Genomic DNA, 17,165 nt, shown 5'->3' with positions numbered 1-17,165 from the left:
AGATCTGCGGATGAGTATTTTTATCAATCACTTTGTTAACTTGCAAGATGTATAAAGGATCGTGTGCTAAGGTATTAGTGAATGAGGGTACCTAACAAATATCTTCTAGTTCAAGGAATCTGAGGAGGAAACATGATGTTTAGGAAATGCATTTGAACACTTCTTTACTAGGCAGAGTTAATTACCTGGACAGAGTAAAGCACACACCTATGTGTTTACAAGACCCTTGGTGAGAACAAGAGAAAAATGAAAAACTAACCTACAACACTATGGGTACCCCTGGCATTACGGAAGAACTTGCCGTTTTCACGGACTACACAGACAAACACATTTCACCACTTTCTTTTGTTCCCCTCGCTGTTTTTTTTCCTGCTAGTTTTCAGGGCTGTCTCACAGTCTTCACTGTAAACTAGGTCCCTCTCCAAAGTATTTATCTGCTAGCAATGTAGTAGTATGTTCAGTGGTGTCTAGTCTGGGGCTGAAGGTACACCAGGAAAGGAATGAAATGATGGGAGAAATAGTCAAAGATTAAGTTAGCTCTATCTAAGGTCGATTAAGTTTCACAAAAACCCTAAATGCAGTGCATTCCCACAAATAATTTAGTCTTCAAGAGTTAATTAACTACTTTCTTAAAGAAGAAGATGAAGTTTCATATAAAAACCCCTACATTCCCACATCTCCAAAACAATTAACTTGGCTAATTCTGTTGGGGATAGCAGCAGAAATAACACAATTTCTATCTCAATCATAGCAATGTACATACATTTTTCCAGTCTGAGCTCTTACTCTCTGAGGGGGTGAGTGTGTCCCCCCACATTTGGCCTTACTAGGAATTAGGCAGATTGGGCAATGACCCCAATGGCCTTACAAATAAAATGCTGAGGACTCCAACAGGGCTTGGTGGTCAGTAATTCCATGACATGGGACAACAGTGGAAAGCAACTACAGTGGTTAAACACATGATTAACGGTGGTCAGAGATCACCCACATGAAACTATGGATGAGTTTCCTACTATCTGGGAAGGTCTGGCAATCCCTGGAGGTAATTCAGCCCTCCAGAAAAAAAGCAGCTTGTGTAATTCCCTGGTAACTCTCAGGTTCAATATGCTAGAGCAGAACAGGGGAGACCTGGTGAGTCGGTTACTAGCTCTGCTCGTCAGAGACAAAACTTAGCAAGAGAATCCTTCCTATAGAAGGGCATCGGGTGAAACCAGACTCATCCCTCCAGACCTTCCATTTAAAACAAACAAATAAGGGCCAGAAATAACATTCCAGAGGGAATGTCTTTTTTTTTCTTTCTGAACTGTATTTTTATAGAAAGTAGAAAGCACTGCTTTATTTCCTAGGACCCACAGGACTTTTCCTACAGATAGTATTACTTGTTAAAACCACTGAGGTGGGCTGTTGTGTGATGTCCAGATCTCCCACTACCAGCTAACCCATATGGCCCCACACCATGGTCAGAGAATGCACATCTAAGGCTTCCTAAGGAGGCAACGCCACCATGTATGTCTGGAGTGGCACCAAAGAGAGATTTTGATTTTTCATCAACTTTCTTGGCAACCATAAACAATGGAAAAATGAAGTAGTCCAATTCTGGTGGTTAACATCTGTGTTCAGGTGGCTGCTCTCCCAGGAACGGGAGCTGCCTCATGGAGACGGCAACTGAACTGTGCCTCAGACTCACAGAGTGGTTGGGGTTGGGAAGGGACCTCTGGAGATCATCTGCTCCAACCCCCTGCTCAAGCAGGGCCACCCAGAGCTGCTTACCCAGGACTACAGATATCCTACCCAGCAATTGGTCAGCTCTTTCTAGCATGATAGTGTTACATTTACAAAATCATTCTTAGGGTAAACTTTAAAAGCAGGGCATTTGTAAATGCTAGGACAAATATCAACATTTAAAAAAGAGTTAAACTGATCTTCAAAGTTCAGTTTTTAAGTAAACCAGCCATTTCACGGTGCCACAGTTCTGGTATATGGCTCTACACAGACACAACAAAAAAGCTGAAATGTGAATTCTCTGTTTTGAAAAAAATCTTGTTATGGAATTTAAATAACAGTTGAACCATGGAGAACCCAGGAAACAAGGCAATCTATTTAGAGCATTAACCACATTTTGTTTACTGCTTAGGATGAATTCATCATGCAAACGGTCCAAAGTGAGATCCTGGCAGGCTCTGAACGTGCTCGGAGAGGCTGAGGCCAGAGACATTCTACATCCATATTAGGCTGTGGATCAAGTCCTGAGTTGGATTCAGCAGTTCTGCTTTGCCTGAGACTTCAATTTACATGCAGAATTGCTGCTATCTTAAAATGCATTTGATAACACTATGGGAGTACTAGCTATAGAAGCATGAAACTACAAACACTGAACTGGAAAACAAAGCTCCTGTATTAGAAGACTCAAGGAGGATGAGTGGAAGGACTCTTGTCCCTAAGGAAAATGAAAAAAAATTGCAAATTAAAATAGAATCTTTAGCCTAAAGCATGAATCTAATACATATGTCAAATCAAATTTTTGATTTATACTAAGGAAACTACAGAACTAGCCTGCTTACTTAGCACAGAATTTATTTCTAAGAAAAGAAATAAATCTGCCTCCCTAAAAATGTCACTATGTTTATTGTTATTATTAAACTGCAGAGTGCTTGGCAGTTTCGACTGGCCTACGCAGAATTGGGGTTTTTTTCCCTCCTGCCTTTGGATATTGTGGATAACATCAGGGAATCAGGTAGAAACAGAACGATGGGCAGTTCTACTAAATTTAAGCTTTCCCATGATGCCCATTATTATGGTATTTGAATACAGCTACTTTAACAAGTTGGACAACCAGCAAACAGATCTTCACATAGCAGTTAGAAATGGATACTAACTTTATGCACTTAATTTTAAGGGTTTGTGTGTAATTAATTGTCTGCTTAGTATTGTGCACATGAACAAATGTTTCCCTTACAGCCATAACTCAGGAAAACTTTCCTCTGAAAAAGAATCGGAGCTGTGCAGTACCAGTCCTTTAGTTCATCTGACTGTGATTCCTCTCACACCTACATACAAGCACAACCCAACACAATCTGGATCAGTTTGGCCTGATGCTCACAACCCCTGGAAACTCAGTATCATTCTGAAACCAAATTTTCCCATCCCGATTGTTTAGCCATTTGCACGCATACACCAGTAATTATCTGGCATCTCCAGGACAGCAGAGCTACATGTTGCTATTTAAACCGCAGTAACGTCATCATGTTACCTGCATTGAGGTACCAATAAAAGGTAGCAATACAAATACTTCTTTGCAAAGTGAGAAAATAGAATGTCAGATATAGAGGAATTTGGAAAAAAATTAACGCCAGAAATTAGGCCATCAGTGATGTACTGCAGTACACTGACTATAGTGCTGGGCCTAGGGGAGAAACTTTTTGTATCCAATGGCAAGATTTCCCCACCAATATTTTCATTGCTTTTGAAGGCAAACATGTAATGTCTCTTGAAAAACCCTGCTGATAGCAAGATCCTGCCCAGCAAAAGACAAGCAGTCAAGCTGGGCTCTGGCATTTCCCAGGGCAGATTTGTTCCAACTTAACTCAGGAGCTGTTAGGGAGGCAGCTTGCCCAGAGTTACTGAATAATCTATTACAGTGTGCAACGGGGTTCATAACCGATTTCTTGCAACAGGATGGCGAGCGATGGCAACCAAACCACTGCTTCTTTATTTGGTTCCATCTCCCTGATAAGACTATGTCTATATTAGTAACTGAAACTGGGCAAGGGAACGCTCCTGGGAGCTGGAGCTGTTGCCTACACTGCTACAGCATTACAGCGGACCCTGGCATAGTTTCGGCCCTAAACAGCCCTCCTTCCTCCAAAGGGCTCCTGGGCACAGTTTGGGAGTTTGCAGGGGCCAGAGACATTTCCAGCAGGCTGTCTGCTTGTGGCCACCCCGCTCTGGAGACTGAGTTCAGTGGTACAGACACGTGCTGTGCCATGCTAGTTTGTCTCACTGCCAGAGGCATCTCTGTGGCATGTTTACTAGAATAGACGTAGCCTCAGTGTCTCAGTCAGTTAGCTATTTACTAAGCTGAGGTCTCTACCTCTTCGGCTAGGTACATGAATCTGGATGCCAGAGCTCTTTCCAAAATGATGTAAAACTGGCACGTTACTTAGAGAAGCTCATGTTTCAAAATCAGCCTTTTCCCTCTAAAATAATAACGGTAGTAAGACCAGTTGATTTATCTGAAAGAACTGCAACTTTCCTTGCAGTCTTAAATACATGCCCTCCATAGCCATAAGCAAGAATCCTGACAGAGGTTGCTCAGACCTAAAGCTATTTTGAAAAAGATCATATCCTTTGTACTCACTGTTTCTGTGCTAATTTTTTTTAAAAAATGAGATGTACACTAAGGTGCTCTCAGCAGCCAGAATCTGAGCAGATCAGGGCAAACTCTGGCCTTCTTGTCTAGCAATGACCATGTGATCGGAGAAAAAAATACAGACAGAAACCATCCCTGTCCAAGAAATTGCCATGCTCTGGGATATGTACAAACAAAACTCTTAGGCAAGCCTAGACAATGCATAAACAGAATCCATAAAAAGCTGCTGTGCCTCATAAAAGGTACTTCAGTTTTAATAGTTTCTCTAAGAACCAAGATTTTACATTCAAGGATCCTTAATTCCAGATAGAGGTTATTAAATGAATGGAGGTGGTACTAAGGTAGGAAAAATCCTAGGAGAGTATGAAAACAAAGATGCTAAAAAATACTAGCTTCTGTTCCTGAGTGTGTAAGAACTGACAGTACCACATCCTTCTAGCTAGAAAGAAAAACCTCAAAGAACGCAGTATTTTTCAAAGTAGTAGTTTTGGTATATGTTGTGCTGCCTATTAACCAATGACATTAGCAATGGCACTTTTTGCGGATGAGCCGTATCTATTTCTTTGTGCAGTGCCTACAATTTTTTTCTTTTCTGCTGTGTAAGGTGCGAATTCCTGGGATGAGCAGTAGATCTCATGGTAACACGTATCCTGTGAACTACATATTTTATCTGAGAGCGGGAGTTTTACTTCCTTTAGCACACAGCCGGAGGCAAAGTTTCATCTCCACAGCTATGTTTAACGTCAGTAGAGTGAGCCCACTTGAGCTGACATCCTAAATCCACTTCCAGCAGATCATCCGAACAATTTTGGTTTTTAAAGGCCACTTGATTCATACGATTGGAGAGTAACTGTCACAGATTTTTACTTGCAATTACGTAGCCAAGATTTTAAATCTTTTTGGAATCTAGGACTTTTTTTTTTTTCTTTCTTGTAAGCCTTTGTTTCTAACCCCATTTGTCCACAGAAACCTGAATTGTGTTTGCAAACAAAATGCTGTGGTAGGGCTCTGGTCAGAGTACCTGGTAAGTGGCAGGACAGCAACAGCAAAACTGCGCTTGTGCTGTGCCCTCCCACTCCCCTCGCCGGCCTCCAGCAACCACGGCACTTTCCTCGCCCATTTGTTACTTCTCATCACGAACACAGAAGGATTTGTATCTCTGCTGCTCTTCCTGTAAAGAAGTCGCCTATAAGTTGTATTATATTTTAGACATTAAAGTGATCACTGCTAGTCTAGGCTTATGCCAATAGCTACATCAGTTTTGGAATAAGCACTGGCAACCTCAGAACCATACATGCAGAGAAGATGACTTTGGCACCCAGCCTGGCCTGCACAGCAGTTATTTCTGTACACATGAAACCACTTGCAACAGCAATATAAGCTCACAGTCGCTTGTATCGGCACATCAGCTCGTTCAGTTCAGCATCTTTCCTTTTTGTAACATGAATTTCACAATTTTCCTGCATTATCTAAAACCTGGGAAATATGTTTGTCCATGGAACTTACCAGTTGCTCTTCCTGTCTTAATTACAGTATTTTTGTCTGAGCAGCTGGTAATCCATTTATTCAGGCGGGAAAGCCCAGAGTTTATCTAAATAATGACCAAGTTCAGTATAGCTTTCTGAACCCCTTAATACATCGCTATACCAAGGCCTGTGGTTTAACACACAAATTACAGTATATGAAATGGACTGTTTCCCTGAAGAAGTCAGGAAGGCAACCTTTGTCTGGAGTAAATTGCTGGGACGTGGGATTTCTTCTTTTATTTGTTTCCAAATATGTATTTCCCCACAGTGGGAAAATCTGCCTTGGATTAATAAAAGGCCATAAAATAAAAATAAATAAAAAACCCACTTAACTATGGAATTTTTTTCCAGTTGTCCAGCTGATGGATTATTTTATAATTTTGGGAACTGTTTGTAGAGGTAGATTCATGGAGATGTAGTCATACCCTCTCCGTGTTCTTTATGCCTGGGCCAGAATATTCCCCATCGAGCAGTCAAGAAACATGAGGTGAAAGGCAGGAGAAGCAAGCACAGAAAATCTTGTGAAAGAGATCAGAGAAAATCCCCAAGCATTTTTTTACTACAGATGACTGTGGGGAGGGCTCTTTGATTTGTGTATCTCTTTTAAGGTACCATGACTCCCATTTGCCAGAAGTTTGTTAGTGTTTTCAACAGGTACAAGTTTCTTGCAAACTTTGCCTATTATATATTCTTAAACAGTTACTACTAGAGAAGAAACTGGAACAGTAGCAGTGAGTCTGAAAGCAAGAAAGGACTATATAAATAAGATCTTTCGAGGGGCAAGTAATCTCACAGCGTTATAAACTGCAAAGTTATTTTCCATGATAAAGAATTTATTTAGGCAGGTGTAAAAGGATCCAAAAGTATTATCTAGCCCAGAAAAAAAATTAACTCTTTGCTCCCCCCATCATGCAACTTTCACATTGTTCTCAAGCAAAACTATTCATATAGATAAAATACAGTAAACATGGGCCATTTAATAAGTGGGAAATAACATTCATCTACCCACAATGAACAAAACAGAAATTAAATCAAAAGGCTCTTCCTGAAGAAAAGGAAGATTGCTAAAAAAGAACAGCAACAAAAAAAAGCAGACCAGAGCAAAGATATAATCCTAACATCAGACACATTGATGACAGGAGGATTATTTTCTACTCAATATGGGCCAATGCTCCATAACCAAGGTTTCAAAATGTTCCTGTATTTATTTCCTTCTATTTGGGTTTTTTTTTTCCCCTCTGAGATGTGTTTAGCTAGAGGTTGGAGGTATGGTAGAAACCTAGAAGTTTTGGAAAACACTTCTTCATAAACCAAATGGAAAGGAGCTTTGATTGTAAGCCATTTTCTTTCCCCTGAGACCATGCTGCCCAAGAAGGGTCCCTCTCCCCTTCCCCACCTGTCCTGCCAGAGAGCTGCCAGAAGTGGCTCTTGCTCTCCAGGAGCTTGTATGATCTGTGTGTATGCTACATGTACCTCGTGAGTAATACGTGGAAGCCTAAAAGTACTTTGAGATCCTCGATCCAGGTTGTTTTGAATGCTAAGCGGTGTAACTACTACAAAGCACTGGACATTGTCACCTTTATTCAACAAAACAAGAAGCAATGCCATGTTATATGCAAAATTATTCCAGAGGAATTAGGAAACAAGGATGTTACGTGTTCATTTGCTTTAGCAGCCTCAGCATTTAAGAGACAACAGATGCCAAAGTTCAGGCTGCCCATGAAACTGCAGCATTGCCCTCGCTGTGTGTAAGACTTACAGGTACAGTCTCTCACTCCTCAGTACGCACTTCTTTTCACAACCATTTCCTCACTCAGCACACCACTCTGTTGTAAACCAGACACTGGAGCTCTGTGTCTTCAAGAGCCGTGTGAAGACAAATCCAGCAGAAAGCTTGCCAGGTGCTCAAGGAGTAAGGAACAACTCAGGTGCCATGAGCAGGCATAGAGGTGCTACTGTATAGGCCAAATGTGGGCACATTTGCACAGGGACAAATAACAGAAGTACTCCTCACACAAAGGTCATGTGCTCTGCTGAAGTTTAATATCCTTGCTCCAAAGTATGAGAATACTAAAGCACACCAAGGAAAATAACTGAGGTTTTCTTTGAAGGTGAAGAAAACAACTTATTTTTATGCTAGCCTTGTTCTCAGTCTTATTGAATCTCTTCAGCTGCAATATTAAAAAAATACTCAGGCTGAGGAAAATAGCTGGTCTGAAAAATTTCAGCTCAAACATTAGAAGTTTCACAAATACCCTGAAAAATAGGGTACTATTAATGGGAACTTCTGGGCTACTTTCATAATTGACGGTGCGACCAACCTATTACATAGTCAGGACTTCACGTGTTTTGTTTATCGCAGTCTACATTATCAGCTACTCTCCAGTGAGCTGAAAATAAGCAGAAAAATATAGAGGAGGAAAGCAGAAAGGAGGCAGAGTTGCTGGCTGAACTTGGATGAGCCCAGAAAAACTGTTCTGTGGCCAGTCTGGGCAGTGAGAGACACCGAAGGACAGTTTCTTGTGTCTGCTATGGCCTTACAAAGCTGTATCAGACACATGCACATCACTCCGATACAGAAGGCTTTCACAGCACGAATAGTCCGTAGCTCTCCCAAGGTCATGTGCCTGAAACCCACAGCCAGTCAGACTGCTGCTTAAATGCAAGTGGAGCCATGCAGGCTGTCGAGATAAAATTATCACAGTCATATTTCAGCAGATGAAAAAGAAACCTGAGATGTGTGCTCTGATTAGTGCAAGAAAGGGGATACCTCAACAATCAACAGGCAATTCTATTTATTCTATTCCAAAAGGAAAACTGGAGCAGGTTTCAGACAAACCGACCTTCAGATAAACAGGAGCAAAACAATTCCTTCTTCCGAGCCAGTAAACGAGCATTTCCAGAGCCACGTGACAACAGTGTGGTCAGGACTGTACATCAGATCTCTCTGTGGGACTACAAGAAACTCTCGGTGCTGAAGCCTCCTTTCCTAATTCACCGGACAAATTTAAGATGTTTCTGGAATGGCACACATAGGGCACAAAAGATCATGCCTAGGAGCCAATCTCCGAACATACGGTTTGCAGTTCTCAGAACAACTCCAATGAAGTGGAAACCGGTGGAGGTTGAACAGCTTGACTTTTTATTTTCTGCTAACTCCAAAATTAAAACCAACAAACAAGTAGCCTGCAACATGCTCTGAGCCACTTCAGTGTGGTTGTATGTGTGTGAGCTATAAAGAAAAGGCAAAGTTTTATAATTTTTAAGTGTCCATTGTGTAATAAACAGTGGGTATTACACAAATTTTAGTATCTTCAAGCAGGGAAAGACTAGATCTAGACCTGCAATAATGTATTTAATTTCCTGGGGTCATAGAGTTAAGCTATAAAGTTCTCGCATCAGGTCAAGAGAACTCCTGGCACACCAGAAACTCTTCACTTCATGATGAATTACAGTCAGATAGAGCTGTCATTTGGAAGATTATAATACCAATGTCCTACTCAATAATCGTACAGGATGTTGCTTTTAAATTTGTAAGTGGGTTTTTGCACCTCGTACCTTTAGTAATGTGTGATCCTATCTTTGGACTGCCTGTTACACTAATATGAAGTGACACTTCTTTACCAAGGGTTCAAATTTTAGTTGACCTTCCATTCTGTCCTGGACAGGTGAATGAATCAGACTGTCAATTTTGTAATAACTAGTTGAATTTTACTTTTAATAAGATTTCCAGTGGAGATTATTTTCGAAGCAGTTCTACCCATCAATTTTCTATAGGGTCAGAAGAACTGTTGTTCTGGATCATGAATTGCATATGACAGCATAAAACAAGGATAAATTACAAGTACAACATTTGATAAATAGGAGACAAAAGATAAGGATTTCACCTTTAATAAACAGTTGAATTGTGAGTACTAAGGTCTGGTGTTGAAAGCAGAACAGAAGAAACTTGGTAAAGAGAGCTACACTTTAATGGTGTGATTGCCATGCATGCTTTCTAGGGACTTCATTCAGATTTACGGCTGCTCAGCATCTCTGAAAAACAGACACAAAGGGTAATATTGCATTTAAAGCTACGGAAAATGTATGTGTACAATCCACTGTCCTCCACCACCAATATTTCTAGACCACGAAACAGGGTTATTTTATGAATGAAAAATGAAAGAATTTATGGATGGATGCCCTTTTCCAACAAGCCATTAGGGCAGAGGGCAGTAGGGTGTCAGAAAGGTGGGGGTTTCTTTTCCTAACCCTCAGACAGTCTGGTCTCCTTTGGGGTTTGATCCCATGAGGAAGGCTAAAGCACAAAGTGTTCTTGGGATACCTTCACTTTGGTCTCCATCAGAGACCAGCTCCCCTCCCTGCCCCACAACCACATGCATCCAGTTTTTTCAAGATTGCTGCTGGCCAGGTGAAAACAGAGGGAATGCCATTCCTCTCATCACTCCTCAATCAGAGAGGCTGTGAAGGACATATATGTGCAACACCTTGATCTACAGAGGGGTCATAGAAAAGGGAGAAACAGAAGAATCACTACAGATTGATCTGGAAGCACAGATCATAAACCACCTGGGTTTTTCACCACGATGGGGCTCAGGATGGCATCAGAGCCAAAAAAGATTTGGTTTACATTGTAAAGCTCTCATGGTATCATCATGCTGGTGTGATAGTTTTAGCAAAGTTTCACTAGACAAACTCAAATTTAAATGTACCTGCATTTTAAATACTGCTACAGGAATCACAACTGCTGTGTTTTCCAGTATGAAGGGTGGAGGGGATTTAGGTGGGAACCAACTACTCATTACACAGACTTTTCTTCCCAGGAGAACTGCAATCTCTTTTGCCCAAACTTTAGCACTTAAAAAAGAAGATAATTTACAAGTGTTAAATCTCTTCTCTCCTGCTGCTTTTGCCACTTCCTGCAATATTTGGAAAATCCTGCTCTTTATTTAAAAGCTAAGTTATCAGGTGTGGCTATTAATTCCCCAAACCATCTCTCCTTTCTGATTTGTTGCCTACATCAACAAGGGAATTTAAAGTCACCCAGACCAAAGGTGCTTCAAAACAACTGCAGTTCTGCAGCTGGTCCTCTCCCTTGCCCAGCTTTCACTCCAAAGCAAGGGAGCTGAGGGAGAGGTGCCCAAGGAAGCAGAACAGTGCTCTGCGTCACTGCCCAGTGGTGACAGGTCTCTTAATAATAATAATCCTGCTCCAAAAGCAGGAGTCAGACCGGAGCCTGTGCTGGAAAGGTCTCCTACCCCACCACCTCCACCATGAGCATGCACCATCCAGGGATTGTCTCCATGGGCCACGATGGACAGACCCCAACTTCTCTGCTTCCTCCTTGAGCTGCCCAGGTACAGGGCAGCTCTAAGTTGGTTTCAGCTTCAGCAGCTGCTAAAATGCTGTGCATCACCACTGGGCACAGTGGGGTGCTAAGTGAACTCTGCCGCTTATGACTGGCATTGGAGCACATCCTACCAGCCTGGGGAAGGGGCAGAGGGGAGCTCGTGCTGCCATCTGCACAGACATGTCCTATATCCGAATGGGGAGTAGGGATACTATGCCTTCATGCAGGCAATTCAAAACAAGATTGCTTGAAGCTTTCTTCATTCCTTTCTTCCCTCTCCTTTGCTTTTTCCATTATTGGTGACATTTAGAAATACGTAAGTCTGAAGCCAAACCAGGGAATAAAGACTTGTGAAGAAACGACAGCACAGCTAGATTTATCAAGAGTTTCATTTATTTCAGTCATCTGCCTACAGTGACCACAGATCCTGACTGGGAAAGTGTCTAAGCAGGCAAAGTCCTTGCCCATGAGGAATCCCATTGAAATGAAGCAGCACCAAGCTCACTGTGGGCTTCCCTTGAAGACAAAAGCTTGTAGAAATGGGCCCAAAATATACACTCTATGTGTACAGATACATACACATATGTGCATCTGTACATACATGTACATATAGGTATATACACATGCATACATACACCCTCACACTCTAGAGGTACCTTCACCTGGAGTCACCCAAACTAGCATATTTCAGCTTTTCCTTTTCAAATCTGTGACAAGACTGTGATGATGGAAACTTAAGAAAGTTTCAAAAGCCCACAAGCATCTTCAGTGAAAAGGCTTTTCACATCATCTTTGTACTCAAATGTACAGTATTAAAAAAATCATTTTAATAGCTGACTCCTTATAAATGATTAATGTATTGTATTGCACGTAAGTGCTCTCCTGTTTCTAGGAACATCTAGTTGGGTAATATTCTCATTTGTGATTCATATGCATGTTCTTTTATAATTACAGTGAAATAACAGTTTCTGGGGAAGTGGGTTTGAAAAGTATGTCGGGTGCTACAGGAGAAGATCAAAGTATAATAAAATTTACATGGAAGCAAAAATCGTGCATGAATAACATCACCAACTTTAACAATGGACTGAATAAACACATGTAATTCTAAACAGGATGGACTGAATTTTTCACCCTAGCAATTAATCGCGGAAGGCTACATTCAATTGAACAGGCTGAGCAGATAAGATCACACGTATCACCACAACCATTTGCTTCAAAATATATATATACGTGCCTGGGTTCTCATTGGCAGGGAGACTCTTACTGCAAGATGCCAACACAGATCTTAACACATAGGGTTTGGGATCCTATAAACGGAGTAAATGCACATGTAAAAGCTGCCTCAGCAAATAGTAATGACTAAACCAGGCAGTCTTTATTTCAGTGAGCAGAGAGGCAGCCAGAGCAGCTGGAATGACCTCAAGTTCATATCCCAGCATTATCAAGAAGCAGGAAACAACTGCAAAATGTGCCAGATATGGCACATCAGGATCTGGTCACCTGTTGTTTCGCTTTAGTGAGGGAAGACATTGAGGCAGTGGCTGGGAATGGCATTTTGCTTGGCTGTTTGCACTAAAAGGAAATACCTTCTGTAGACATGTGGTAAGCAGAGCGCTGAACAATTCTAACAGCAGATCACCCACAAGCTCAAGCAAAATTCCTCATAGTGACTGCAGCACTCCTACTACTGCCCATGCAGCCCTGGTGGGGATGCTGAATCTCACCTGTCAGTGCTAAAAACTGCAAAATAAATGGGTTTCCAGCTTAGCCATCTGCATTCGGAACCAAATTGTTCAGCTGCGGGGCTTTGGCATTTATCTTAGTAAAAGTAAATTGCAAGTGCAGCAATCAACCAGTGAGCAGCAGTCTTTGTGGAATTACTCGGTCATCCAGACTGATTACAGAACACACAGGTTAGCTTACTGCTTCCCAAATATCAAATAAAAATAAAACCTGAAGAGGACCGCCTAAGTCTGACTTAAACAATTGAGGCAATGAGCACAGAACAAAACATGTCAGAAGTAAAGGGGTTTTTTTCCCCAGAAAATTATACAGCTAGAATAAAAATTATAAATTTGTTCAGAAAAAAAGAAATGCAGAAAATAACCTATTTTACCTATACAAAGTTTATTTTTGAGTAATTGTATTGAAATGCAATGCTTTGAAGGCAATATACAAGTATCACAATGCTCCTTTAATACAGAGCTATATAGATCTTATTTTGCCAAACTAAACTAGAGAATAGAGAACTCTTTGTGGCTTAAATTGCTCTGAGATTTCCATATAGCCTCTTTGCAGAAATAGTAACCTGCAATGTAATGTGATAAAAGTAGCAGCTAAGGAGATTCAGCCTGAACGGCTGTCTTCATTCCCAGGTGAACAGAAAGCTCCATGACTTGTGTCCAAATATTTCGAAAGCGTCAGTACAAGGGAGTGACAGGTGTTAAAGACACCCCCTACCTTCCCCAATTACATGAACTATCAGATTGAAGAAAGAAAACTTTTTCTTTTCCCCCTGCTATGGCATTTATTTTCATTCCCCTCGACAGCAATCTAATCTTCTATGGGATGTAATGGCACTTTAAAACCTATATTGTGAAGGCCCTGAACTAAATTAACTCAAAGGCTAAAAAATAATTTAAAAAAAATCTAGTACCAATATTGAATACAGCAGTTTAAAATAACATAATCATTATGAAGTCTGTATAATTGTTTGTGTATATGAAGGGCTTCAGGAGGATGGAAAATGTGCAAGATTTTCTTTGATGCTGACTGTAGTAAAATTCGATGTGCCTTGTAACCCTTGGATGTCCTGCAAGGCCCTGCCTGTGGGACCAGGTCCCACGCTAGGAAATGGTATTATTCTCTCACTGGGAGAGATACACAGGTGAGGCTTTCAGCTACGTCTCAGCTGTGGATGCTGGGAGCCCTGCCAGCTCCCTATGTGTGTGTGCCGAGCTGCCACCCGATGGCGTGCTGGGGGCAGAACCTGGTGGGACACCTTGTCCTTGGGCTGCACTGGGGGAAAATCCAGAAACACCAGGAAAAAGAGAAGAAGCATGGTGCATTCAACAGGCTCCTCGGTCTGGACAGTGGAGGGACCAGGACTGTTGGCAGCACTGCAAAAAGTACCTGCCGTGCTGCTTGCACCCAGACTGGGATATGCGGGGCCTGTTCTCACCACTGCTGTGGGATCACAGATAAAGGGCAGAATGTTCCTGTATTTCTGCCTGCCCTCTCAGATGTCTGCTCTCACCCATCCCAAGTGTGGTCAGCAGGATCACTCTCTCACCATGTCTGCATGCTATGTGACCCCAGTGTTGCTTGGGCTTTCATGCTCTGCTGTTATACAGTAAAAACAGTGAGGGTTTTCTGCTGAGACAACAGTCAAACTACCAGAAAACCCAAGCAAAAGCCACTCCCAACAACAAAGAGAATTCAGGGTGCACAAAACAAATCTACACTGTTAACAGCGTTGTGTGAATAACTTAACAGCCCTTTTCTACCTTTACCCTCTGGTAGTACCAAAAGGTTTTTAAGAAGCACTCCAAAAGCCTGAGCCCGACCCTAAGAGGCTAAAAATCTTAACAGAAATTGCACATGGAATTCCTTTTTTTTTCCATAAGCTTCAGAAATACGTTCTTTGAAATCCCCAGTGCTCTTCCATCAAACAATGTGGAGATGAATAAGCGTAGCAAAGAGCAAAGGCATTATGGGGCAGATTCTTCTCTGCCTTTCATTGCATTGTACAGCCGGTCGCATCTGTACCAAGTTCAAAGCTTGAATAGAAACTCTGTCACTGTCTGAAAAAGACTTTGCACTCTGTATCAAAAAGCACCCATTCACATTTTCAACAGTATTTTTTTCTCTCCAAGAAGAAAGTTTTCAAACATAAATCGTATTTCTCAAAGCCACTGCCAGTACCCAAGCACACCCCACGAAGACAGTTAACCGCACCCTACCCGTAGAAATGATGCTCCTCCGATCGCTTGCTCTGTTCCCTGCTTCTTCTGCCTCAGAGTGCTCAGATCAGATCCTGCCCCAGAGAAAAAGCAGAGTCAAAGGCTTGGGATACTCAGAGCCGAGTCCTGGAGTCAGGCTGCAGGAGGATCAAGGAGTACCGGGCTGAAGCAGCATGGAAGGGAGACATATCAAAGTGCACTATCGCTCAACCATCACGTGCAGGTAATTGAGAGCATCTTAATTCGAAAGTGCTGGTCACCATCTGGTGATAAAATAAGGAGACACCAAGTGAGTTAAAGAAAGCTTACGCATACTGGGATATTTTACTTGCACTACGTAATGAAACCCATTGCCACCTCCATTCATACTGTCCTGTCTTTCCCAGTTTAGCAGTTTAATACAATTTGTGTTAGTTTTGTCTCTCTTTTGCTTCAATTACAAGCTGATTTCATCTTTCCAACAGACTGCATTGCACACGCACGTGCACATAACCTTCCAATTCAAGACACTTCTAACATGAAAGGAAGTTAAGTGCAAAAGAGAGTAGCTGAGACATACAAAGTTGTGCCACTCCTAAAAACAGGCACAGAAGACAGCCATTGGGATGAGTATGTTAAACAAGGCAGAATTAAAGGGTTAAAAAAAGACAGGACTGTGGCTCTCTCCCTACTTCACAACTCTTACATATATATATGAATCCTGGGACAGTGGCAAAATTATGCCTTTAAAAGATGACCTTTAAAAGAATGAATAATTTCCTAACACAGCGAGATGTTTTAAATATACCTAACAACTTTAAGCACTCAAAGTGCTCTGCTTCTAATTATTTTTGCTACATATGAAATATTTGAGGAAAATGTATACGATATCCTTAATTTGTTAATTACCAGCTGGCTCCTACCGAGCATTATTAAGCTACTATGGCAGTGACTAATGCCTCTGACAATACTAAATTACCAAGAACACCTTATGGAGGAATGTGACCTGAGCAGCCTGGAAAGGACTAGCTGCAGGTGTTTATTTTCAGATAAGGGTGGTTTATTAACCCAGGCATAAGACAACAAACATTAAATACCACACAAACAAGTCCTGAGGAGGAGGACTGCATCCCAAGCCCCGCATGCTGCCCACCCCTTGGGCACTGCCATGCCCCATGGTCGGAGTAACACGGACACTTGTGTCTCACACTGTTCGCTCATGGGACAGATATGGAGAAGCAAGAGTACCTGGGATTTCTCTCCAGTGCTGTTTTAGATGCTGTGGGCTCTGCAGCCGTGGACCCCTGCTTGGTGACTTCGGTAGGGGTGCTGGAGGTACAGAGGTGGTGCTGTACCATGCACTGATGTTCAGGACCCCTCCACTTCCAGCCCGCAGTCCCACATGCCCACACTCGCACAGTTTCAGAGGCTCAGTGTCAGTGCAAGTTTGAATGCCCAAAAAGGGCCAGGCCCTACGCAATCCCTTTATGCATTTCCCTGACCTGAAGCACGCAAGGCAGCTCCTGCTGAAGTGAAAGCAGGCTGCAGCCATTCCCTTCAGCATGCATCAGGCAGGGCTGCTCAGCTCCAAGGGATACCAGGCAGGGGGTCTGGGGGGGTCTCAGGGATGGCAGGGACTTTACATGGGGGAAGATGAAGAAAATATGATTGCCCATAAAAGGTTCCTCTGCACAGCTGCAGCCCAGGCACAGCCCTTCTCCTCTGACTTCTGAACACAAGTCTTTTTTTTTTTTTTTTTTTTTTATCCTTTTTTTTCAGTCAAAGCACTTTCTGCCAAATTGATTAGATTAATAACATTATAGCTTGGACAGGAACTCACACTTTTTAGTACTAAATGTGTGAATTAACATTACTCTCCTTTCCAAATCCTCCTAGAGTGGTTAGGAAAGACAGTCTTCTCTAGCGCAGTTGCATTATAAAATTGCTGAACAAACCTGTTCTGCTGTAACGGGAAGGGA

General features: G+C 42.0%; 1 protein-coding gene across 17 annotated transcripts in view; it reads right to left on the bottom strand.

The window, feature by feature from the left end:
• Positions 1–17,165, bottom strand: part of DTNA (dystrobrevin alpha) — a 233,951-nt gene that overhangs the window by 159,534 nt on the left and 57,252 nt on the right. For 2 of the 17 annotated variants that reach the window (XM_049821425.1, XM_049821434.1), the window contains exon 2: positions 15,208–15,281. The exons of the other annotated variants lie outside the window; for them this stretch is intronic. The gene's annotated coding sequence lies outside the window, so the exon portion shown is untranslated. The remainder of the gene's footprint in view (positions 1–15,207; positions 15,282–17,165) is intronic. 17 annotated transcript variants of the gene reach the window in all.

This window comes from Accipiter gentilis, chromosome 2, assembly GCF_929443795.1.
Source record: "Accipiter gentilis chromosome 2, bAccGen1.1, whole genome shotgun sequence".
NCBI lineage: Eukaryota > Metazoa > Chordata > Aves > Accipitriformes > Accipitridae > Astur > Astur gentilis.
The sequence above is the reverse complement of the archived record's forward strand: the minus strand, read 5'-3'. Positions and strand labels throughout refer to the sequence as shown.